Here is a 27,402-nt window from a genome sequence, read left to right as displayed (position 1 = left end):
GAGGAGGGTGTTTCTGTGCTGAATTTTTTCACCGATTTATACTATGAAATTGCTACAATGTGAACCACAGTCTAGCTGGGAACATAGAGCAAGTTACTATCCCATGAGAATATCATCTTCTGATACATATCAAAACATTGTCTCAGAGTTTAAATCCAAACTGCCTCTTTAGTCTCTGGATGAACGAACAACCTGACATCTAAAAGAAAGCTGACATTATAAACCCATCAATCTAATCTACAAGGATGAGGTCTAAACCACATCTCTGTTTAGGGCAGGCTCAGAGCAAGTGCCCGCCCCCCGCCCCCCAACTTCCCTTCCCAATTCCCATGATTTCGAATTAAGGAATCTCAAGATAGCTAAAGACTGGAAGCAAAGCCACCTGGTTTAGCGCTGCACTCCCACTGGCGAAAGGTTTCTTAAACAATTTAATAAGCAAAGGGAGGCACGGAAGATGTGAAGAGGCCCGCTGCAAGAAAAAGGCGAAGGGCGGCGCACAGCACGCAGCACATCTACGCGCCGGGTGACACTCCCAGGGCGCCCGGGCGGCGGCGGCTGCGGACGCGGACAGGGGGCAGCGAGCCAGGCACCGCGCCGACCCTCATCCCAAAGTTCCACGGCCCGCGAGGAGCGGAGAGGAGAAACCCACCTCCCCGAAGGTGGGCTGCGCCGCCCCCGCCCCCGGGAGGCCTGCGGGAGCCCGCGACCCCGGCGCCACAGGACGCGGACGCGGAGCTCCCGGCGCCTCCGCGCGGCCCTCCCCGCGCCGTCAACCGCCCCTCGGGCACTCGCGCCCCCTCCTAGCCGGCCCGTAGCCCCCGCGCGCTCCCGCCCCACCTGCTCCTCCGGTCCTCTCGGGGCGGCCGGCTGCGAACGCGGAGGCGCGGAGGCAAGGCCGAGAGGCGCGCTCGTCCACCCCGGCGCCCGTCTCCAGTGGCCGGCCGCGGAGCCTCCCGCTGCGCCGCTCCCCGACCTGGTCCGGCCCCTCCCGCCTGCCGCCTCCGCGCGCGCCGCGCCGGGCCGGGCCCCACGCGGGGTCGGCGCGCGCGCAGTGCAGGCGCCCGGGCCGCGCGCAGGCCTCGGCCCCAGCCCCGCGCACGCGCTGGGGGCGCGCGCCGGTGTTCACGCGCCTCTTGCCTGCGCCCCCGCGGGCCCCCAGCCCACGGAAGGTTGGGCCTCCAGGTTAGGACTGTCTGGGGGCTTCCTGGGTTAGGCTTGCGTGGAGGTGGTAGCGCCGTGGTATTTCCATCGCGGTCGCAGGGAGGTTCTCGGAGGAAGCCCGCAGGACCCGGGGCAGTGAGTAGGGGAAGCAGCCCTTGGTGCGCTGTACTCCTCCATTAAAGCCCTTAGCTAGCCTTCCCCGCCTTTCCCTACTCTCCTCCTCCCCCCCCCCCCCCCCCCCCCCCACCTCCGCGGGGCTAGGAGCGCTCCCACCCAGTTCACAGGGGCAGAGATGGTGTCTCATCTGTTTGGGGCTCCCCTGTGTCTCACCCTGTGCATGGCCCAGAATAGATCCACCAATTACCTGTTGTAGGTCTTGCTGTAAAAAGCCTAGTCAATACTATACCCAGGCTGAATACACCCGAAGGGGTCTGTAAAGGCGGAAGGGGAGACATGAGTAGTCATCCCAGAACTTTATTTCTCCTGCTGCTTTGCTCATTTCTCACCTTCTTCTGCCTTGGTCCCGTCTCCAATCCCCAAGAGCCAGAAGTTTCACTGTAACAACTAACAGACATAAATGCTGACATTCTGGTTCTCCATCATGCAGTAGAAGGAAAGGTGTTACTTGACACTTAATGAGTCTCCTTAATGAAGGAACTTAATGAGTCCATTGTTTCCCCATGACTGAGATTTATGACACTGAATCACTAAGTGTTACACCATAACAACTCTCTCTGAGGCCTTTTCATTCTGGCTCTGATATACAGATGACTACATTGCACCTCCATGTTCACCAAGCACAGTGCCTGCCAATAACAGATATTGAATGAATGAATGTCTAGCTGCGTCTCTTGCAAGAGCAGAGGTAAGTGCTGGGGGACACCAGAGCATCTTTTCCTGTTGGAATCATTGATTCCAGAGATTACAAAAGGCTCCCTTCCAGTTGCCTGAGTCTCCCTTACAACATCCTTACACCAAATGGCCATAGTTGAATATCTCCTGTAACCAGGAACTCACTTTCTTTAAAAGCGGCCATTTTATCATAGACCAGCCTTGTTGACAAGCTCTTCCTACCTTGAGCTGAATCAGCTCCCTGCCTCTCCTATTTATTGGGTTTCTACCTTGGGTATTCTAGATGATGTCTGACTCCGATTCAAGATATTCAGGACAAGCATTCTCTATCCCTTAGGCTATTCCTTCTATGTTGTCAAGATCCCACTCACCAGCATGTTAAAGGAGTCTTTATGATGTGCCCCAGCTTGCCTAGAGCTCACAAATGAACGCAGTATCCTGTGGAGCGCAGAGAGGATAGAAACTCTCACCTCTTTCTAGGTCCCACGCTTCTATGAAAATAGCTCAAGATAGAAAAATAGTTGTTTGCAGCAGTCATATTACATTGTTGAATTGGGTGGAGCACACTGTCAACTAAAACCCGCAGAACTTATGCAATATTTAAATGTCATGACCATCCCACAGTCCCTGGTCCACTGCCAGTTGCTCTTTCCCGGCAGGTTCAGCATCTTCATGGACTCTCAGGGATGATAATGTGACACAGATGCCTCCTCCCTTTGGGAGTTCCACCTCCTTCTCTCTGCTGTCCTCATACCCTCTTCTTGTCTGACCCTGCCCACTTCTTTCACTGGTTAGAAGAAGGAAGGCAACTTTGTTTAGCTTTAATCCACTATAAATGAGTCATGTGGTCAGTGAGCCACAAAAACTCATAAAGATCTCTGTGTCACAGAAGGTGCTATTGGTGAAGTTTCCATAGGTATACGGTTTGCTTTTATTGCTGATTTAAATTATCCCTCTGAGATACCACTATTAGTAGGTGACAGGGTGTGGCTAGCTGAGTTGTTTTGAACTATAATAAAAAGTCTCTGTTAGAACCAGCCAGGCTACTGGCCTTTTCTGCTACACCCAAACACAATGTAGTACATAGGCAATTTCCTAGGATACCAAGCAATTAGGGGGAGAGTCTCCTACTCACCTGGTTGCCTTTGCCCAAAAAACTGAATTTATTCCATAAACCATCATCAAGAATGCAAGCACTCATTGGAAACATGCTCCCTAGAAAACCCCATGGTTTCATACAAGTATGACAAGGTATTACCCAGTTAACAAGAGTTGGACCAGGACTTGAAACTTTAACCATCTGATGGGATGGGAAGGCACATGGATATGTGGTCCAGCTGAACCTACTAAGATGGCACCGCAAGGTCCCTGGCAATGAAACATAAACCACAATCACAGTCAAAAGAGGTGATCAGCATTGGTGATCAGTATGGAGAAGGGGCATTACTGACGGACAACTATATGGCCCTTTACCTATGGGATTTTACTTGCCTTCACTTACAAATGAAGAAACAGACTCCAGGAGGTTGTGGAACTTGCCTGATGTATCCTGGGGCAAGAAAAGATTCAAGCTAAGTCTGATATGAAGTCTTTGTTGATCCACTATTTTGTATTATCTATACAGGGTGTCCTTTGGGCATTCAAGACACAGAAATACTGTGTCAAATAGCAAGGACCATTCAGAAATTCAAGCAGACAACCAGAAAGTCAGCATCAAAAAGGTCTCTCAGCAGCTAACAGGACCCAAAGCATGGTAAAAGGGTTGGGGATATAGGCAAAAGAAGACCGAGTGAGTCACTGCTCTTATGTAGACTGAGGTATTTGGCAGGATATCATATCATTCACTGGGAAGAAGACAAGGACTCAGTTTCCAGAATCTGAGTGTAGGGGGCATCAGGACCACAAGAGACACCCTGCTGTCAGAATTGGGGTGCCAGATTGAAGCCAAACTAGCAGAAGTGGTTAAGTGCAAAATATCAGAGCACTGGGTAGAGCTCCTAAAATCTTTATATCTGCAGAAGATATGATTATCAGCATAGAAAAGCTAACAGAATCAACTATTAGAAGTAATAAGTGAGTTTAATAAGGTTGCCAAGTACAAGATCAATTGCTAAAAATAGTTTCCTCTATATCAGGAGTAAACAACCAGGAAATAGACAATAAGATTCGCAATAGCAATAAAACTCTAAAGCATAATAACTAGGAATTAACCTAACAACTTGTAAGAACTTGATGGAGAAAAAAATTTTAATCCTATTTAAGGACATAAAAGAAGATTGAATAAATGAAGATATGTCATGGATAGGATGCCTTGACACTGTAAAAATCCATTTAATTTCTAAATGCAATCTTATACCAACCAAAATTCTAGCGGAACTCAAAGTTTAAAGAACTTCAATAAATATATGGGGAAAAATAAAAATTTTAATAGTATGTCAGTTTTGAAAAGCAACAGCAAAGAGAGTAATCCTGACCTGCCAGATATTGTTATAACCACATAGTGATAAAAATAGTGTGGTGCTAGCACAGGAACAAATAGAACAGTGAAACAGAATAAAGAAATCAGAAGCAGATCATGAGACCCAACATTTATAAAGGTGGTACCACAAATCAATGAGAAAAATATACATCATTTAGAAGATATTGTTGGGGAAACTGGCTTAGCTTATGAAGAAATAAAGTTGGGTGCTCCATGTCTACCATATACAGAGGTGAACTCTATGGGGTGCCTGGGTGGCTCAGTGGGTTAAGCATCCGACTTCAGCTTGGGTCATGATCTCGTGGTTTGTGAGTTCGAGCCCCGCGTTGAGCTCTGTGCTAAGAGCTCAGAAACTGGAGCCTGCTTTGGATTCTGTGTCTCCCTCTCTTTCCGCCCCTCCCCCACTTGTGCTGTCTCTCTCATAAGTAAACTTAAAAAATTAAAAGAAACAAAAACAAAGGAGAACTTCAGATGAATTAAAGACCTACATTCAAAAGGTAGAAAAGAAAATGTAGGAGAATATCTTTATGAACATGGGGTAGGGATTTACTTCATAAAACAAGGCTACAACAGTACAAACCTTAAAAGGCTGGGAGAGTTGAGTTACATCACCATGAAGGTTTTTCTCCAATGAAGACTACCATAGAAAAGATTAACAGCAACTGACAGATTGGAAGAAGATATATGATAGGTTCAAAAGCATTTAGGGATTAATATTAAAAATATGTATGGAACCTTTACAAGTCAACAAAAAGAAGTCAGAAAATCCAATATAAAAATGAGAAAAGAATAGAAATAGGCTGAAGGAAAAGCCAGAATGGCACGTAAGCATAGAAAAGATGCTCAAAGGGGCGCCTGGGTGGCTTAGTCGGTTAAGCGTCCGACTTTCGCTTAGGTCATGATCTCGCAGTTCGTGGGTTCGAGCCCCGCGTCGGGCTCTGTGCTGACTGCCAGCTCAGAGCCTGGAGCCTGTTTCAGTCTGTGACTCCCTCTCTCTCTGGCCCTCCCCTGCTCATGCTGTCTCTCTCTCTCTCTCTCTCCCCTAGAAATAAATAAAACATTTAAAAAAAAAAATAAGAAAAGATGCTCAAACCCTCTAACGAAGAAAGAATAGAAACACAACAAAAAGTATGGTGCTACAGAGCCACTGGAATGTTGGTATATTTAAAACCAGCTCTAGGGGTTTAGGGTGGCAGTCCTAATTTTAGTGTTTGCCAATTTCCATGTGCAAATACTCTCATCCCTGCCTATTTCAAACTGCCAGCAGGAGGTCATTGAACAAGGATTTTGGAAGAAGTGTGTTCAGTCTGCTCTCATGACCCAGTACCAACACACCATTGTTTCACCCGTCAGCTTGGCAAAAATTAGAAAAATCCCAAATATTGGCAAAGATATGGGGAAATGGGAATCCTCATGCACTGCTAATGGAAATTTAAACTGGTAAATACATTCCATTGAGCAATTTGGCAGTATCTAGTGAAAAAACTTATCAGCGTGCTTTATGACTCAGCAATCACCCTCCTAGATATGCCTCAGAGAAACTGTAACCTTCACATGGCTTCCAGGAAGGCATTCTCTCATTTACTAGATGATCTCATCCAATCCAAGGCTTTAAATGCGATCTCTATTTGCAGGATTCCAAAATTTCTATCTCTAGCCCTAAACTTCAGACATATATCCAACTGCCTACTCAACATCTATAGTGTATGATAAGCATCTCAACTGTACTGTGTTCAGAATCGAACCCTTCCCCACACCCTTCCAGTGTCAGTAAATAACAGCTTGATTCTTCTGTTTGTTCACTGGAGTCATCCTTTCCTTCACAGTTCTGGATTTTCCAAACCAAAGCCCCATTCCCCATTTTTAAAAAAAGTTCATGACATCATTTATTGATGAAGAAATTCATTAACACCACTGAAATCCTTTCAAATCAAGTCCCCAAGGAACCCGGGACCTTCCTACTGCTGTCACCTGGGCTTGCTTTCCTCTGACCCATCTTCTTTTCTTTTTCTGAGCTTTAAGTGGGGACCTGCCTACTGAAGCAGACTACAAACTGAAGACCTCACAAGCCTTATTATCTGAATCCTTGTTTCTCATTCCTGGCTGTGCATTTGAATCTCCTGAATACCTTTCACAAAATAAACTTCATATTTGAGACTTCCTCAAATATTCTAACTCAACTGGCATAATTTAGATTCATGCGATCCTATAAGTTTATTCTCTCTTTTGTTAGTCTAATTCCCAAAGAGACACAAATAAATGAAGTTTTCAAACCTGTCTCATTCCTATGTGAGAACTGCTTCCCACATCCTCCAGTCGGGCCACTCCCCAATACCACATGATACAACTGCTTTTGAAAGTCTTCTTTATAGTGGGGCACCTGGGTGGCTCAGCGGTTAAGGGTCTAACCCTTGGTTTCACCTCAGGTCATGATCTCGTAGTTCATGAATTCAAGCCCTGTGTCCCGCTCTGCATGGACAGCGTGGAGCCTGCTTAGGATTCTCTCTCCCTCTCTCTCTTCCCCTCCCCTGCTTACTCTCTATCTCTTGATCCCTTTCAAAAATAAGTAAATAAAATAAACAATTTTTAAAAAAGTCTTCTTTACAGGCCAGCATAAAGGAAGAAGGAACATAGGGAATGTTTCATGGCATCAGGATTAAAACTGCCACTCCAAGGAACAAGCTTTTCATACTGGCTGCCAAAAGTTTTAGCCACCAAGACACTTCCAGAAACATCTCCGGCACCACAATAACAGCATCAAGAGAGTTTCCGCTAGGCTGTTAGTTCCAATGCCCCTGCCCCTCATTGAAACATACTTTAACCAAGTCTCTCAATATAAATATCATTTTATAGAAAATGTGAAGCATAAAGGAATATCGTAAACAATTTCATGAGGATGCAATGTGCCAAACCCAAAATGTGGGCACTTCTACAGGGCAAATAACCCAATTCCTACAATCAAAAAGTAGCTAAGGAAAACTAGTATAGATCAAAAGAGATATAAGCACTCTATCCACAACCTATAATGTGCAGAGCATTTAGATCTGAATGCAAACAAAGAAATGTAAAAAAAATTCTTGAGACAGTTGAGGGAAATTTAACATGAATGGGACATTAAATTATATCATGAAATTTTTGTTATTTTTTTTTAGGTATAAGAATAACATTGCAATTATGTTTTTATTAAAAAGTCCTTATCTGGGGGCGCCTGGGTGGCTTAGTCGGTTGAGCGTCCGACTTTCACTTAGGTCATGATCTCGCGGTTCGTGGGTTCGAGCCCCGCGTCGGGCTCTGTGCTGACTGCCAGCTCAGAGCCTGGAGCCTGTTTCAGTCTGTGACTCCCTCTCTCTCTGACCCTCCCCTGCTCACGCTGTCTCTCTCTTTCCTAAAAATAAATAAAACATTAAAAAAAAAATTAAAAAAAAAAAAAAAAAAAAAAAAAAAAAAAAAGAAAAGAAATGGGCAATCTGGGGGCGCCTGGGTGGCTTAGTCGGTTGAGCGTCCGACTTTCGCTTAGGTCATGATCTCGCGGTTCGTGGGTTCGAGCCCCGCGTCGGGCTCTGTGCTGACTGCCAGCTCAGAGCCTGGAGCCTGTTTCAGTCTGTGACTCCCTCTCTCTCTGACCCTCCCCTGCTCACGCTGTCTCTCTCTTTCCTAAAAATAAATAAAACATTAAAAAAAAAATTAAAAAAAAAAAAAAAAAAGTCCTTATCTGGGGGTGCCTAGGTGGCTCAGTCGATTAAGCATCTAACTTCGGCTCAGGTCGTGATCTTGCGGTTTGTGAGTTTGAGCCCTGTGTCTGGCTCTGTGCTGACAGCTCAGAACCTAGAGCCTGCTTTAGATTCTGTGTCTCCCTCTCTCTGCCCCTCCCTCACTTGTGCTCTGTCTCTCTCTGCCTCTCAAAAATGAATAAATGTTAAAAAAAAAATTTAAGAAAAAAAAGTCCTTATCTGGGCCACCTGGGTGGCTCCAGTCAGTTTTTTGACTTTGGCTCAGGTCATGATCTCCTGGTTTGTGAGTTTGTGGACAAGAGACATGGTGTTTAAAGACACAAACTTGAAACGAATAGTAAATAAATCTGAGATCTAATGTACAATGTAATGAAACTAGACAATGATATTGTGCTGTAATTATGTAATATGATAAATATCACTACACTGGCAATCACATTACAATATACAAATGTATCAAAATAACATGCTATACACCTTAAACCAATACAAGGTTACATGTCAAATTTATTCAATTCAAAAAATAAGCTTATGGTAAAAGGGATAGATGAAAACAGAATGACAAAACATTGATCATTATTAAAGATGAATGATGGGTATATTATTCTTTCTCCTTTTGCATACATTTGAAATTTTTTCCCTAATAAAAGGCTTTAAAAAAGAAAAAGCTCCAGAGGGCAGAAATTTTAGTCTATTTTTGTCAGTGCTGCATCCTCAGTACCTAGAACCTAGCACTTGGCACATAATACACATTAAAAAATATTTGTGGATAGAATGGGCCTGGTTCTTTAAGATTTCAGTCACAGAAAAGATAACTATCTTATCCAAGGAGTTGAGAAACAGAAGTTGCCTTTGTATCACATGCACACACTCTAAAATGGGAAACATTCATGCATCACTAAAGCTCTATCAAGTTGTCTTTCCAACAGCTGCTTACAAAACCAATATAGTTTCATCCCTGTTCACTGTAAAACCATCACTGCTTAATAGCATCTTGATTAGGAGTTGAAAGACTGTCAGACCCACTGAAGCACACACACACACACCCTACCTTTGTGGGTAGAGAGCAGTTTGCACCTTGTCAACAATGGATCAAATGACTCACCAAACAAAGAGAACCACTGACAGACCAATTAGCTGGTACTGAGTCATGAGAAAGTCTCCTTTGTGACAAAAACAGCATTGATAATGAGATGGTTTTGACATTCCTCATCTAACCATATTTGCAACAGCAGGGAACAGTTAAGACAAAAATGTGAGTTGTGTTTTTAGATCCACATGGGGTTCAACTCAAGAAGAGTAAGTTGCAGTCTATCCTTCTAAGGCCCATCAAAATATTCCATGCAATATCTTCAGCATCATCAAAATAATCATAACCAAAAGCACCAAATGATAGTTAGCAAGGCAATCAAATTGCATATTAACCCATTAAATCACCAGGAATACTCTGAATGCCTCCTACCTGAAGGAAAGTATGGAGTCTACCACAGCATAAGATCCACGCCTTGTTTTCTAGGACAGGAGGAACAGTGTTGAAGCTGTAATCACATGCAAACTGAGCTGGAACCCAGAACCTTCTCTTCTTAGCTCTGTAATGTGAACAACGCAATTAACTTCTCTGGGCCTTAGTTTGTTCTTTTGTAAAATGAGATAAAGAATACCTGCCTCTGGCTGTTCTCATGAGTACAGGACTGACTCAAAGTGGGTGGTCAGCAAACAACTGGAGGAAACCGATCACATGTGGTCATGAGACATGTGCTTGAGAAAAGAACACCAACAACCTGCCAAAGAAACAGTGTCAGTACTAAGGATTTCCTAAGAGGGAGCACACATTGCAGGATGGGGTGATCAGGAAAGGCTTCAAGGAAGAGATATATTTTTATATATTTTTTAAATTTATTTATTTTTAAATTTACATCCAAGTTAGTTAGCATATAGTGCAACAATGATTTCAGTAGTAGATTCCCTAATTCCCCTTACCCATTTAGCCACCCCCCAACCCCTCCAGTAACCCTCTGTTTATTCTCCATATTTAAGAGTCTCATGTTTTGTCGCCCTCCCTGTTTTGATATTATTTTTGCTTCCCTTCCCTTATGTTCATCTGTTCTGTATCTTAAAGTCCTCATATGAGTGAAGTCATATATTTGTCTTTCTCTGACGGACTAATTTCGCTTAGCATGATACCTTCTAGCTCCATCCATGTAGTTGCAAATGGCAAGATTTCATTCTTTTGGACTGCTGAGTAATATTCCATTGTATATATATACCACATCTTCTTTATCCATTCGTCCATTGATAGACATTTGGGCTCTTTCCATTACTTTGGCTACTGTTGATAGCACTGCTATAAACATTGGGGTGCATGTGCCCAGGAAGAGATATATTTTGAGTTGAGTGGGGAGGATAAAGAGTTCCAGTTATATGAATGAGGGGCTAGCATTTACTTAGGTCTTAGTATGTGCTGTGTATTGTTCTAAGCACTTTCATGAATTATTTTACTTCTGAAGAAGAAATATCATTTTAGTTTCACCTTCCAGTTGGAGAAATAAAGGCATAAGGTAGTTATAGGCATCTTTCTCAGGATCACTCAGTAAATAGCAGAACCTGGATGTGAACCCAGGCAGTCTAGTTCAAGAGATTAAACTCTGAACCACAATGCTTTGCAAGAGAAAGGCTTAGAGGCAGAAAAGCTAATAATGGTGTGTTTGGAGGATAGCAAAGAGTCTAGGTGGTACAGAGCCTGTGGTATGGACTGGTAGAAGATGAGCTGGAAAGGGAGGTTAGGATAGTTCAGGAATGACTCTGAACATTACAGTAGGAGGCTAAGAGACACTTCTGGGGATGGGGAAAAGCCACCATGGAATCTGTCAGCACTGTTCAAATTGGAAACTCCTGCCTGAACTTTATACCCCATATCTGTTATGCGGTCTTGATAAAAAGCCTGAAACAAAAGCATACTTAAAAATTGAAGCATTTTGAAGTGAAATTTAGCAACTAAAAATAAAGTTGCCTTAAGAGTGTTAGTTAGCCTTTATCAATTCAATTTAACTATTCTTTTAAATAGCAAATTATTTTTATAAATGATTTCTCCACAGACAGCTTAATTTAACTTAGTGTAAGTATTCACAGTAATGTCCTGCAATCAAAATGAAGTTGAAACAAGTTATACACATGTCCCCGGGGGATGGAAATCTATTGTTTCTGCCTTTCCCATCACACCCCATTAATCACTTTGCAGCATAACAATAACACCTACATATCACCATTTTAACCATTTGGCTATTATATAATAATGTAATAACATAATAATCTTTTGGATATATGTGCATTGCATAAAAGCATATCCACAGTGGAAAAGACACAGCCACTCAGCTTCCTTGGGTGCTGTCCATCCAGCAAGGTGCTGATGGTCTTGCTACCCACCCTATTACACTCCACTTTTCTTGGCACCATAGCTGCTGTTTCTCCAACCTCATCCAAGCCCTAACTCAGTCTTCAAAGCAGGGAGTCTCTCAAGGTTCAGCTTGTCAAGTGAGGCACCACACACCTACCAAGGAGCTGCATTTTCAGTAATTTAAGGGCACTGTTGCTAGTAACAATAGCCTAGCATCTTTCTAAGTAATGGCCAGTGACATCATGGTCACTTTTGTGCCTCTATTGCAAAGACCACTAGCCATGCTCAGGTCTCAGCTGCATCTAAGATTTGCTGCCCTCAAGCACACACCACATAGTCCTCAGCTCCTGCAATCCAAAGAGGCTCAAGAAAAGAGATATGGCCTCTGAGGGGAGCTTCTGGTCCTCATTTGTCAAGCACTTACTAAATAATTCTTAGTGTCAGTAAATACCATTAGATATCACCCTGTCCTTGGTGACTTTCTAACATAACTGAGAGAAGAAACATTAAATCTAAAAAAAAATTGTAAGTAAGATAGAATCCCAGACTTTGAGGCAAGACATACAAGGTTTGCCTGGAACTGAAAGGGTTTGAAGGGTGTGAATACTTTCAATTTTAAGACCAGAACAGTGCCAGGGATATCAGAACAAGTTGGTCACCCTACAGAAAAACTAAAAGTTCAAGTTTAATTAGCTTTGGGACCTTGAACACACAAAATAACTTCTCAAAGACTCAGCCACCTCATTTAAAAAATGCTATCATAGTAGGACTTACATTATCATATATTTCTTGTAATAATTCAATGAACTATTGTATAAAAAAACTAAGCACAGTGCCTGATGCTGAATAATTGCTCGATAAGTATTAATACTATATATGTAATTAATAATTATAAGATAGCATATAATGAAAGGCTGAATTGGGTATTTTAGGAACTAATAAATCAGATAAGGAAGAATTGGATCATTAAGAAAAGGTTCTATAGTGGTAGGATTGACACATAAAATATAGGCTGCCCAATTAAATTTGAATTTCAGATAACAATTAGTGTAAGTAGGTACCAAATTGTTTTTTTAGTTATTGTTTATCTGAAGTTCAAATTTAGCTGGATATCTGTGTATTTGCTCAAAATGGTGAGAAAGAAGAGAAAAACACCAGGCAGAGGGATAAACATGAGTGGCAGTGGACCCAAGGCAAGAGCAATGCACGGGATGATCTTGTAAGTTTTTAGAGATGCTTCATTGAAAGAATGAATGAGACTTTGTGAAGGAAAAGAATGGATCCAAGGTTTTGACCCCAGGTCATTATGAGAGGGACTCTATAGTTAAGGAGATCTGGTATGTGGCTTTCCTTATAGTCAGGTGGGTGGCTTGAACTCAGGTGATGGGGGTGGGAGTGGGGTTGGGAGTAGAAAAAGACTTGGATTCAGAGAGGTTTTATGAAGGAAGGTAATGTCTGTGGAGGAGTTGGTGACTGGAGTTCTGAATATGGATGTGTTCTTTCACTATGAAAACTTCCTTGAATCCCTGCAGTGTTATTATTGGTGACCTGAATAAGCAATTACATATAACACTAGGGAAGTCTCATGAGGTGAGTTAACTCAGACCAAGAAAAAAAAATTAGAGCATTAAATGCCCTGTGTGCTCTTACCTTTGTGGTGAGAAGAGATTAAAGCTTTGGAATTCATACAATTCCCTCATTGCTTTCCTCCCTCCTAAGAGACCCCACAGGGTTCTCCTACCCACCCCACCCCCCACCCAGTAATGACTGAATTCTTCAAAGAGAGTGAGTTCAATGTAGCCAGCCAGCAAGGGGCCTAGGGAACTCAAAGAAACTTCCCTTGGCATCTGTATCACTATATTTGACCTCTCAAGTAAGTTGCTTTTTTCCTGATGTGCGTATGTAAAATTATACTCTTGGGGCAAATGAAAAACCTGCAACCCCATTTGGTAGTTTTTCCCCAGAAGGGCAGTGCTTCTCTTTAGAAACACTTCCTGGCATAAGCCTGTAATTCTGATTCAAAGAAGCAAATGGTTCAGAATATCTGCCTTGAGGTATATGCGAAACCAAAAACCAATGGTCCTAAAAGAACCAGACCCAAAGGATCTGCTTAGAAACTCACCTCTGAGCACTTTATCAAGTTCTGATTACTCATACTGACATTCTTCAAAGTCACCTCCCACCTCTGCCCAATGTGATAAAGCCTACCCCTTCACTCCCACCTCCGCATCCTTGTACATGCCATTCTTCTGCTTAGACTTCACCTGCATCTACCTCCTCCTATCCAAATCCAACTACCCTTCCAGACCCTTCCTACATCTTACCTCTTCCATGGGAAGCTAGGTCTCTAATTTCTCCCTTTCACTAAAAAAATGACACGTTTTAAAATCCAACTATATGCTCTTTTGTGTATTAGTCACTCGTGTGAAAGCATTTTGTCCTGCCTTCCCAGTGAGACTGTAAACTCCATAAAGGCAGGGAAAAAATTTTTTTTCATTTTTTGTATGCCTAAAAGCACTCCATACCTCCTTGTTATATTAAATTTAAAATTGAAAGTTGTAACAAATGTATCACACTAATGCAAGATGTTAATAGTAGGAGAATCTGTAAAGGGGCAGAGGGGGCTTACAAGAATTCTCTGTACTGTCTGCTCAGTTTTCTGTTAACCAAAATTACTCTTTAAAAATAAAGCCTATTGGGGCACCCAGGTAGCTCAGTCAATTTAGCATCCAACCCTCGATTTCAGCTCAGGTCATGATCTCAGTGTTTGTGAGTTTGAGCCCTACATTGGGCTCTGCACTGACAGTGAGGAGCCTGCTTGGGATTCTCTCTCTCTCCTACCCCAACCCTCCCCCACTCTCTCTCTCTATCTCTCAAAATAAATGAATAGACTTTAAAAATAAAATAAAATAAAAATGTTTAATTTAATATCTTTCTCCAGATCCTGATTTCCTTCCTCTCTTTCAAAAGACAGAAGGAGGCAAAGAAAGAAAAGGCAAAGAATACATTTAAAATGTGGACCAGTTGGTGTTGTTTAACATAGTGCTGGAAGTCCTAGCATCAGCCATCAGACACCAAAAGGAAATCAAAGGCATCAGAATTGGCAAAGAGGAAGTCAAACTTTCACTCTTCGCAGATGACATGATACTCTACATAGAAAACCCGACAGACTCCACCAGAAGCCTACTAGAACTGATCCAAGAATTCAGCCAAGTTGCAGGGTACAAAATCAACGTACAGAAATCGGTTGCATTTTTATACACCAATAATGAAGCAACAGAAAGAGAAATCAAGAAACTGATCCCATTCACAATTGCACAAAAAACCATAAAATACCTCGGAATAAACCTAACCAAGGATACAAGAGATCTGTATGATGAAAACTATAGAAAACTTATGAAGGAAATTGAAGAAGACACAAAGAAATGGAAAAACATTCCATGCTCATGGATAGGAAGAATAAATATAGTTAAGATGTCATTACTACCTAAAGCACTCTACACATTCAATGCAATTCCAATCAAAATTGCACCAGCATACTTCTCAAAACTAGAACAAACTATCCAAAAATTTGTATGGAACCACAAAAGACCCCGAATAGCCAAAGTAATACTGAAAAATAAAACCAAAACGGGAGGTATCACCATCCCAGACTTCAGCCTCTACTACAAAGCTGTCATCCTCAAGACAGTATGGTATTGGCACAAAAACAGACACATAGACCAATGGAACAGAATTGAGAACTCAGAAGTGGACCCAAAAGTATACAGCCAACTGATCTTTGACAAAGCAGGAAAGAATATCCAATGGAAAAAAGACAGCCTTTTTAACAGATGGTGTTGGGAGAACTGGACAGCAACATGCAGAAGAATGAAACTAGATCATTTTCTCACACCATGCACAAAAATCAACTCAAAATGGATAAAGGACCTGAACGTGAGACAGGAAACTATCAACACCCTAGAGGAGAAAGCAGGAAACAACCTCCTTGACCTCCACCGCAGCAACTTCTTACTTGACACATCCCCAAAAGCAAGGGAATCAAGAGCAAAAATAAACTGTTGGGACCTCATCAAGATTAAAAGCTTCTGCACAGCCAAGGAAACAACCCAGAAAATTAATAGGCAACCAACGGAATGGGAAAAGATAGTTGCAAATGACATATCAGATAAAGGGTTAATATCCAGAATCTATAAGGAACTCACCAAACTACACGCCCGAAAAACAAACAACCCAGTGAAGAAATGGGCAGAAGACATGAACAGACACTTCTCCAAAGAGGACATCCAGATGGCCAACAGACACATGAAACGATGCTCAGCATCCCTCCTCATCAGGGAAATACAAATCAAAACCACACTGAGATACCACCTCACGCCAGTCAGAGTGGCTAAAATGAGCAAATCAGAGAACTCTAGATGCTGGCGAGGATGTGGAGAAACGGGCACCCTCCTGCACTGTTGGTGGGAATGTAAACTGGTACAGCCCCTCTGGAAAACAGTGTGGAGGTTCCTCAGGAAACTAACAATAGAACTCCCTTATGACCCAGCAATAGCACTGCTAGGAATTTACCCAAGGGATACAGAAATGCTGAGGCATAGGAGCACATGTACCCCAATGTTCATAGCAGCACTCTCCACAATAGCTAAAACATGGAAAGAGCCTAAGTGTCCATCAACAGATGAATGGATCAAGAAGATGTGGTTTATCTATACCATGGAATACTACATGGCAATGAGAAACAATGAAATCTGGCCATGTGTAGCAACATGGATGGACCTTGAGGGTGTTATGCTGAGCGAAATAAGTCAGGCAGAGAAGGACAAATACCATATGTTTGCACGTATAGGAGGATTAGGAGGAACTTGACGGAGGACCAAGGGGGAGAAGAAGGGCGGAAATAGTGGGGGAAAGGGAGAGAGGCAAACCATGAGAGACTCTTGAATGCTGACAAAAACTGAGGACTGATGGATGTGGGGGGGAGGGGGGATGGGCATGAAGGAGGGCACTTTGGGGATGAGCACTGAGTGTTATGTAGAAACTAATTTGACAATAAACTATTTGTAAAAAAAAAAAAATAAAATAAAAAATAAAATGTGGACCAGTTGGGGCACCTGGGTGGCTCAGTCAGTTGAGCATCCAACTTTGGCTCAGGTCATGATCTCATGGCTTGTGGGTTTAAACCCCACGTCAGGCTCTTTGCTGACAGCTCAGAGCCTGGAGCCTGCTTCGGATTCTGTCTCCCTCTCTCTCTGCTCCATCCCTGCTCATGTGCTCTGTCCCTCTCTCAAAATGAATAACCATTTTTAAAAAATGTTTAATGTGGACCAATATACAAAAGTCAATTGTTTTCCTGTATACCAGCAATGAACAATTAGAATTTGAAATTAGAAACAACTCCACAAACAGTATAAAAAAGAGAAAGAGAGAGAGAGAGGGATGCTTAGGTATAAATCTAAAAAAAATATGTACAAAGTCTATATGAGGAAAACTAGAAGCCTCTCATGAAAAAAATTGAAGAAGATCTAAATAAATAGAAAGCTATTCCATGTCCATGGATAAGTAGGCTCAAGATAATTAAGTCAGTTCTTCCCAACTTGATCTGTGCATTCAATGCAATTCCAGTCAAAATCCCAGTGTATTATTTTGTGGATATTGAGAAACTGATTCTAAAGTCTATATGGAAAAGCTAAAGGCTCAGAATGACCAACATAATGTTGAAGAAGAACAAAGTCAAACGGCTGACCAGACTTGACTTAAAGACTTAGAATAAAGCTACAATATTCAAGAGAGTGTGGTATTGGCAAAGGAGAAGACAAATAGATCAGCAGAATAAAATACAGAGCAAAATACACCCACACAATATGGTCAATCACTCTTTCACAAAGTAGCAAAGAGAATTCAGTGAAAAAAGAATAGTATTTTCCATTAGTGGTGCTGGAACAACAGGACATTCACATACAGAAAAATGAATCTAGACACAGACCTTACATCTTTCAGAAAAACTAACTCAAAATGGATCATAGATATAAATGTCAAATGCAAAATTACAAAACTTTTAGAAAATAACATAGGAGAAAATCTAGGTGGCCTTCCTTGCATTTGGTCATATCTGATGAAGGACTTGCATCTCAAATATACAACTCTTAAAACTCAATAGTAAGAAAACAACGCAACTTGGGAAAATGATCTGAACAGACCTCACCAAAGAAGATGGCCAGAAAGCATATGAAAAGATGCTCAACATCATATGCTATCAGGGAAATGAAAATTAAAACAATAATGAGATACCACTACAATCCTATCAGAATGGCTAAAATCCCAAACACTGACAATATGAAATTCTGGCAAGAATGTGGAGCAAAAGGAACTCATTCATTGCTGGTGGGAATGAAAAATGGTACAAACGTCTTGAAAGACAGTTGGGTAGTTTCTTTCAAAGCTAAATACTGTAGAGTCTTACCTTATGATGCAGCAATTTCACTCCTAAATATTTACCCAGGTGATTGGAAATTTTGTGTCCAAACACTTGCACATGAATGTTTACAGCAGTTTTTCATAATTACCAAAAATTGGAAATAACCAACACTCCTTCAATAAGGGAATGGACAAACAACTTGTGGTACATCTATACATTTCAATGGAATATTGAAAGTGATAAAAAGAGGGGCGCCTGGGTGGCTTAGTCGGTTAAGCGTCCAACTTTCACTTAGGTCATGATCTCGCGGTTCGTGGGTTCGAGCCCCGCGTCGGGCTCTGTGCTGACTGCCAGCTCGGAGCCTGGAGCCTGTTTCAGCCTGTGACTCCCTCTCTCTCTGACCCTCCCCTGCTCACGCTGTCTCTCTCTCTCTCTCTTCTATAAATAAATAAAAACATTAAAAAAATTTAAAAAAAAAAAAAAAAAGAAAGTGATAAAAAGAAATGAGTTATCAAGCCATGAAAAGACTTTGGGGACCCTTACATATATATTGTTCAATGAAAGAAGCCAATCTGAAAAGGCTGCAGTAAAGAGATCAGTGGTTGTCAGGGGCTGGGGAAGAAGGATTAATAGGTAGAGCACAAAGGAGTTTTAAGGGCAGTGAAACCATTCTGTATGATGCTATAATCGTGGACATGTAATGTTATGCATCTGTCAAAACCCATAGACTATACAACACAAAGAGTGAACTGTCATATAAATTATGGACTTCAATTAATAGTAATGTATCAACATTGACTCATCAATTGTAAAGAAAAAAAAAGAAAAGAAAAGAAAGAAAGGAAGAAAAGAAAAAAGGGAGTGGCTTGTGAAGCATTTTTAATACTCCATTCAGGTTTTTAGCACTGAACAGACTTTTGACCTTTTGGTGTTATTATGTAGGAAAGGATACAGTTCTGTATAATATGTCTATATTGCCTCACAACATATGTCCAACTACTGAAACCCATGTTAGTTTGTTTAAAATAACGGTATACTTTGTTCAGATGCTCACCTTTGCCTTAGCCGAAATGAAGTTTCATCAGAGACGTTGGTGGGCATGAGATTCGTTTTATAGTGAAACTTCCACAATCATGACACTATCCTTTCAATGTCACCCAGAAAAAAAATTTCAATATCTCATGGGTGGGTCTTCCTCTGCAAGAGCACAAATTGTTTAGAGTGTTGGTTGGGAGTCTATGAAAATAGGTGTTTTCATAATGGGCTCCCTTGGGCCCATAGGCAGATTCCAATTACAGAAAGCCAGGGTGGTGGTGGCCGGCTTTGACTCGACTCCCTGTGGTGGAGTCCCCTTTGAGTGCAACAGCCTGCTTTTCTACAGGCAGCAAATACATAATAATGACATTGCCTGTGGTGCTATGGATACCAGATTTAAAGGGCCAGAAACCACAGTTAGGACTTTTAAGCTCCCTCTTGGGCTGCTGGATGCAATAGCGGAGTAAGAAAAATAGCTAATAGGGCCTGGCCTTTCATGTCATAGCAAGGAAGAAGCCTAGAAGCTAATGAGACTCTCACAAAGGGAGACTGAGGAATCCATGCCTGGACTTACTTCCCCCACCTCCAAGTCTTGGCCAGTGCCTCTCTAGAGCTGGAGCACCAGGGATCTGCCTCCCAGGGTGCTGGCAAGGGTGCAGAAGTATGTAGAGTGGGGCACTTGGAAGACTCCATCGATTAAGCTTCTGACTTTGGCTCAGGTCATGACTTCATGGTTTACAAATTCGAGCCCCACATTGGGCTCTCTGCTGTGAGCACAGAGCCTGCTTCAGATCCTCTGTCTCCCTTTCTTTCTGCCTCTCCCCTAGCTTGTGCATATGCTCTCTCTCTCTCTTTCTATCTCTCTCTCTCAAATAAGTAAACATTAAAAAAAAAAAAGTGTGTAGAGTGGATTTGGAGGAAGAAAACAGAAGGTATCCAGCATTACCTGCAATTTCCTATCTTCCCCCTTCTGTTCATAGGGTTATGACCTGGACTCCAAAAAGTTGTTTTTGGTTTTTTTTCTTCTCACCAACAAGTGTTAGTTCTACTCTCTCACATAAAGAGAACATATTGAACAGAACTTTGAATCAATTTTGTCATGATTTCTGATGATAAGACATTGTATTGACCTTTTAAGCTGCAGCAACAGATGAGGTAATAACTTGGAAAAGCAGCCTCTAGCTTCTGTGGTCTATTCTTGAGATTTTGCTGACACCTGGCTGCCTATAATTATTGGAACCAGTACAAATTTCACAGTCACTGACTCAAGTGTGCAAAAATGTAATTTTCTCTATTCTTGTATAATTGAGTGTAATTTCTGCCTTAAGCCTCCATTCTGCCTCAAAGCAGAGAAAATTTAATCTAGTCACTCTCAGATAAACTCATTCAAATTCAGTCTATTCAAGTTTATAATTCAGTCACATTTAAGTTTAAAACTCTCTCTCTCTGTTTTCACCTCTTTGCTTCTCTTCCCTGGAACTGATCTCAGCTCTCAAGAGCTTATCCGAGGAGCTCCCTTCTTGGCCTTTATCTGTCCTATCCAGTAGATGACCTTGAGAGGTGACCTGAGCAATCTATGGGATATAAGGGGGTTCCCATTAGTTCTCTCTATTGAAAGGGTAGGCAGCTCCACCCCCTGGGTCTCAGTCTCATCCTGGGCTGGCTGACCCCTAGCTTTCTCTCTTTCTCTGGTAGATTTGTTCCACATGGAAGCCTTCAGGACATAGCAGGCGATCCTCTTCTGCCAGTCTGACCTGTGGGAGACTGGGGTGGGCAAGTCTCCCATCCTTTTGCACAGAGACACACCACACCAGCATTCCTATTCTGCCACTTCAAGGGAATATGAGGCACTTCTCCCCAGTGCTTGCTGGCTTGCTGGCTTCCAGCCTCAGGCTATGGCCCAGGAAGGGGGCTTGAGAACCTCTTCTTTCAGGATCCCCCAATGAGGCCTTGAGATCAGAGGTGGGCACAGAAGTGCCACACTCACACATAATCCTGTAGCTTCTCTCCCAACTCTTTCCCATTCCTAACTCAGGAGGTATTCTTTAACTATGGAAAGAATTGGAGGCAGGGGGCTATTCTGTCTCCTCCAATCCCCTTGCAGATTTTTTCTGTCTTAAACCTGAGTGGAGCCTTTGAACTCTGAAGCTGGTGATTCATTGACTTGCTCTCTGGTGCTTCACTGAAGGACTTCCCCAACATGGCTGTGAGGAAAGGGGCTAGAGATGCAGTGAAGATACCTGATGAGTAAAAGGAGACACAAAAGCACCTCCATTAACATCCCACACCACAGCCTGCCACACCACAGTCTGCTTTATTTCCATGTACTATTTTACTCTGGGAGGCACAACTAACCATAACTGGATTAATTTTATTTCATGACTGAAATTGGCTCAGAAGAAAATCCTAAATGAGACTGTTCTAAAATTTTTTTGAGGGAAATAGCTACTTGTTGAAATACATGTTTATGGCCACCCCCACCACCCCTTCACTCCCAAGCCCCTAACGCCCCATTTCTGACTACTCACTTGGATATGTAAATTGCTGAAGGACAGTGATGATACTTGCCTCTTAACTTAATAATCACATTTCTTATCCTCATATATGTTAAAGCTTATCTCTCACTGAAGTCATTTACACATTTTCAAGTCACCCCATCAGTTTGCCATTTTGTGGCCCCAAAGAACTTAGTATCATGTCAGTCAGTTCACTTCCATTTTAAAAATTCTTTAAAACATTAAAACTAGTCCCAGAAATTCTTAAGAGTCCATAATTTACAGTTACCTATCTTGAAACATGTCCATTTCAAAGGTGTCCTTGAAATGTGTTAACTGTTTCAGAGACAAAGCTCAAGCTAACTAAGTCATATCCCCCCATTTCACAGGAAACCAACATTTAAAAATAATAACTTCCTAAAATAATAATAATGCTAATAAATTCCCAACTATAAATTTGTCCAGGTATTTCACAAGGTATAAATTTAACCTTTCTAAACATGACAACAAAGATAAAAATTGTAAAGAAAAAGACCAAAGAGTTGGTTACGTGAAATGAAAACTTTCATACTCCAGGGGCGCCTGGGTGACTTAGTCGGTTGAGCGTCCGACTTTCGCTTAGGTCATGATCTCGCGGTTCGTGGGTTCCGGCCCCGCATCGGGCTCTGTGCTGACTGCCAGCTCAGAGCCTGGAGGCTGTTTCAGTCTGTGACTCCCTCTCTCTCTGACCCTCCCCTGCTCACGCTGTCTCTCTCTCTCCTAGAAATAAATAAAACATTAAAAAAAAAAAGAAAACTTTCATACTCCAAAAACTATCACAAAACTAAAAGGTAAGAGGAAAACTTAAAAAAAAAAATACTGGCAACATGGCAACATGTATGACCAATTTTTAAATATTATTTAATATCTAATAATATTTTATTAGAATATTAAATGCTAATATTCTGAAAATTAACAAAACATACACACCCCAATTTGTAGAAATTGCTCATTTCTACAAATGAGCAAAGAAGTACAAGTAACCCTTGAAAGAACATACACAAGCAGCCAAAAGAGCATACAGTTTTTAAAATACACAAACTCTCCAATAAATTCATGAATGCAAATTGAAATGAGATGCATTTTTCCTCTTTAAAATCAGCAGATTTTTTTTAAAGGACAATATCCAATGCTGGCAAGTTTGCAATAATATAAATACATATTCACCCTCCTGCTGGGAACGTAGACTGGTATAATCTTTCTTCCTAGAGAGTAATTTCCACAATTTGTACCAAAAGTCTTAAAAATATTTATATTCAGGGGGAATATAACTTCCCACTCCCTAAGTGTGGCTGCCCATCATACTTCCAAAGAGTATAGTAGAGAAATGGGATTGGGAAATAACTTCACAGTTGAGCAGTCTCACATACACCGCATCAGCCAGGTGATCAAGGTCAATATTGCCAGTTGTAAATCATGTTGATAGTATGTACTCTTGATATTATGTAATAAAAATGGCACATTACCTCTATGATCTTCCTCTCAAAACTCCATAACTCCAATCTAATCATGAGAAAAACATCAGACAAATCCCAGTTGAGGGACATCCAACAATTTGACCGTACTTCTCAAAACTGTCAAGGTCATCAAAAACAAGGCAGGCTGTGAGAAACTGTCATAGTCAAGAGGAGCCTAAGAAGTCATGATGACTAAATGTCATTTGCTCTGGATGGAATCCTGAAACAGACAATAGGTAAAAACTAAGGAATTAAGTGTGGGCTTTAGCTAATAATTATGATTGACTCAATAATTATAATAAATATACCACACTAATGTAAGATGGTATTATAGGAGAAATTGTGTAAATGGGGAGTATATGAGAACACTCACCTCAATTTTTCTGGAAACTTAAAACTATTCTAGAGAAATTAAGTCAATTAAGTTATTTTAATGTTTACATTCTTTGGCTAGGCAATTCCATATCCAGAATCTATCCTTAGGAAATAATCACAAATGTGGTCCAAGATTTACCTACAAGGATATTTCAGGGGCACCTGGGTGGCTCAGTCAGTTGAGCATCTGACTCTTAATTTCAGCTCAGGTCATGATCCCAGTATGGTGGGATCGATCCCCATGTCAGGCTTCATGCTAAGCATAGAGTCTGCTTGGGATTCTCTCTCTCTCTCTTTCTCTCTCTTCTTCTTCTTCTTCTTCTTCTTCTTCTTCTTCTTCTTCTTCTTCTTCTTCTTCTTCTTCTTGTTCTTCTTCTTCTTCTCTCTTTTCCCCTCTCCTCTGTTCTCTCTCTCTCTCTTTCCATCTCTCTCTCAAATAGAAAGAACTGAAATATGCAAAGAACTACAGCCTGAGAGTTGGCCAGACCTGAGGTGTAAGTTCCCATCTCATCACTTTCAAGATGTTTGTCTTTGCTAGGTATGGACTTCTCAGACAAACCCTGTACATTTGATCACCCTTTTCTCCATCCACCTATACCATAAGGTAGTCATGTGATTATGTCTATATGCATTTCTGTGAAGGTCTTCTCTCTGAGAAATATCTGCATGGAGGAAGAAGAATTAGCAAATTCATAAACTGTGCTGTGATTTATACTTAGGGACTCTACTATTTATCTTTTTGTTAAAGAGGTTATTGACTTGATTATATACAACATGGCTTTTCCCATTAAATCCTTTGAAACAGAGTAACTCGGAAAATGTTTATAATGTATTTTTAGTGAACAAAGATAATATAATGGCATGTACAATGTGATTAGCAGCTGTGCAAAATATATATACAAGTAGAAGAAAAGAGTGGAAGGTAATAGGCAAAAATAAAAATTACAATGCTTGTGAAATGCAAGCATGTTTATGAAATGAGAACATTTTTGCTGAAATCAACACCTCTTACTTTAAAATATCTCTAAGAATAGAAGTTCAATACTGTCGTCCTCTGGTAGCAACTTTAGTCAGTAGTTAATATGAAGTTATTTTACATGTTCAATTCTCTGCCCCAGCCAGCACTCTGGCTAGCTAGCGTACTAGGAGGTGAACCAGCTGAGGGACACAGACCTGGAGTCTGGGCTGAGTTCAGAGGTGGTGGAGCATGAGAACTCCTGTGGGATCTAGAATTTAGAGCTAGAGGTTATCTGAAAGTCCTCACCCAGGGACAAAATTAAAATCAATGACTATCCAGCCAAGTCATCAATCCAAAGGGATTAGTCTGAGACAGAGAAGGTTTGGAAAGGGAACCTGGAGGACTTCTTTGGGCCACAAAGCAAATCTGAAGTCACTTCTTGCAGACTCCTGCAAGTCTCCTCCTGGTGGGGCCAGAATCTGAGCATGTTACTGAAATGTCCAACATGAGATGAACCACCAATCCCAAGTGAAGCTTGAAATGCAGATATCTTACCCCAAAAAATGTAGTAGGAATAACACTGGCTTTGGAACCAGAGAGACCAGGGTCCAAGTCCCACATCAGCTGTATGCCAGTTATATGACTTGAACAAGTTATCTAAACATTTTCAGCCTCTGTTTCCTCATCTGGAAACATAGGTGTGGCAGAAGAGACTACTTGGCTACCAAAAGTTGGGGTTCCCCTTCCATAGTAAAGAGATGTTGCTGAAAAGTAGTTGTCCTGCCAGGGATTGATTATGTTTTCCCGCCCATCTGCATCTAAGTGAGACCATGTGACAAGTCCTAGACTTTAAAATGTGAGCAGCAATGATGGGTGTCAACTCTGAGCAAAGATGGTTGGGTATCTGGTATGCCTTCCCCACACTCTTCCCCCTCTGCCTTGGAGGTCATATATTGAAACTGTTGATGTTTCAGTGTGGAAAGGCCCCAGATCTCGACCTGAAGGAGAGGTATTTAAGACAATAATTCAACTGAGAACTTCTACATTAGCATTGTGTGGGCAGTAATAACACTTCATGAGCTGTCACTGAGATTTGGGGGTTATTTGTTATAGGCTAGAATTAAGTCTCTTGCAATAAAACACCTTCTCTTATCATGTAAAAAAATGGATGAATTTTGGCCAAATTTGGAGAGTATATTTAACATACTTTGGTTCCAAATATAGGCTACATAGTATAAACGAAATTTATTTTTGTGGATCTTCCGAGACATCTCAAAGAGTTCAGCAGTCCATCTCCAGGGGCACTGTAACATATCTGTGAAAATACTGATTAAGACAATAAGCCATCATATGAAGATCTGGTGAAAACAGGGTTTCTAATGTGATCACCAAATCCGAAGCCACTTAGGCAGACACTTGAGTGTCACATGGTAATTTCTGATAGAATTGTTTATCACATGAGCAACTCTGGATGGATTGCACTATATATATATATATATATATATATATATAAATGTTTATTTCTGAGAGAGAGAGTGTGTGTGTGTGTGAGCAGTACAGAGAGAGGGGAGACAGAATCTGAGAGGGGGACTCCAGGCTCTGAGCTGTCAGCACAGAGCCCAAGGCGGGGCTCGAACTCAAGAACCATGAGATCGCGACCTGAGCTGAAGTCAGATGGCTTAACCGACTAAGCCACCCAGGCACCCGGCATTAACATATGTAACAGTAGCCAGATTAAATTTTTAATGGTGGGTAATGATTCTCCTCAACAAAGCAGGGGAGGAAAAATGATGTATGTAAAGATCCTAACCTGCTCCTGGAACACAAACATTAGCACCTTTCTTCTGACAGCTCGCTACAATATATGCATATTGCCTGTTTATCCCACATCTGGATCAGGGAATTATTTGCAAAGAGCATCCCTTTAGAACTGAAGAACCAAATATTCCCAAGGTCTTGGGTAGTGGGAAATTTTTCTTAGCTTTTAAGGTTTAGAGAGCTCATTGGTGACTATGATAGAACTTGAGAAATGAGACATCTTATCAGATCACTTAAATGACCTACAGTATTGGCTCAAAATTGATGCCACATTAGAATCATCTTTTACTGATCAATTAATTCAAATCCATGTGATTTTAAAAATGAGGTAGAATTTATTTAGCATGCTGAAAGGTAAGAATGAGCCTTGGTAAACTAATGCTTATTGTACATAGTTATGTTTTGGATGTCATGAATTGACCTATGAATGGTATGTCCAGATTTTTATGTGTGTGTGACCTCTTGAATGCGCAGCCTAATTTTTCTTTCCTTGCGTGTGAACTGTACTTAGTGACTGGCTTCCAAAGAAAAAAATGTGAGGAAAGTGAAAGCATATGACTTCTGAGACAAGGATAAAGTGACCTCATTCTTGTTCTTTCTTGAACAGCTCATTCTAGGGAAATCCAGCTGCCATGTTGTGAATACATTGAAGCAGGCTTATGGAGAGATCACATGATGAGGAACTGAGGCCTCCTGCAAACATCAAGCAAAGAATTGATACTTTCTGTCAATGTCATGTTCATGACCCTTGGAGGCAAGTCAACCAGCCCCACTCAAGCCTTCTGATGACTAACCCTGGTTAATGTCTTGACTACAACCTCATGCAGGATCCTTAGTCAGAACTACCACTTGATCTGCTCCCAAATTCCTGGCCTACAAGAACAGAGTGTTTCATAGTTAGATGATGTTTACTATGGTAAGCTGCTAAATTTTGAGGTAATTTATTGTGTAGCAATAGGCAACTAATACAGGGGCTCTTTACCAAGATCAAGGGCCTTATAGCTGGGATTCTCTTAGACTCAAAGTAAACCATACAGTACTGCATTTTAGGTGTGTGTGTGTGTGTTAACATACAAAAAGTGCACAACTTAAGTGTACAACTCAAGGAATTTGTACATATATATATGTAACCACTACCCAGGCCACAATTTCCAGTACTCTAAGAAATCCACTTAGAAAGTGGGTGATGG

At 41.4% G+C, this 27,402-nt stretch overlaps 1 protein-coding gene and 1 long non-coding RNA gene across 10 annotated transcripts in view; one reads left to right on the top strand and one right to left on the bottom strand.

Annotated features, from left to right (window-relative positions):
• The window catches only part of CLIP4 (CAP-Gly domain containing linker protein family member 4), an 83,822-nt gene extending 64,451 nt beyond the window's left edge, over positions 1 to 19,371 (bottom strand). For 2 of the 9 annotated variants that reach the window (XM_039238480.1, XM_039238478.1), the window contains exon 1: positions 9,686 to 9,851. The gene's annotated coding sequence lies outside the window, so the exon portion shown is untranslated. Of the gene's footprint in view, positions 1 to 837; positions 972 to 9,685; positions 9,852 to 9,888; positions 10,005 to 19,089 lie in introns of those variants that run through there. The other 7 variants (XM_039238470.1, XM_039238476.1, XM_039238473.1 and 4 more) reach the window with 5 other exon arrangements.
• Positions 259 to 27,402, top strand: LOC120235921. Its single transcript, XR_005529538.1, has 3 exons — positions 259 to 659; positions 1,929 to 2,026; positions 26,820 to 27,402. It is a non-coding gene; the product is annotated as an uncharacterized LOC120235921 (long non-coding RNA).

This window comes from Hyaena hyaena, unplaced genomic scaffold, assembly GCF_003009895.1.
Source record: "Hyaena hyaena isolate Hyena2069 unplaced genomic scaffold, ASM300989v1 scaffold_140, whole genome shotgun sequence".
In the NCBI taxonomy this organism is placed as follows: Eukaryota; Metazoa; Chordata; class Mammalia; order Carnivora; family Hyaenidae; genus Hyaena; species Hyaena hyaena.
This window is presented reverse-complemented; position numbering and strand designations above follow the sequence as displayed.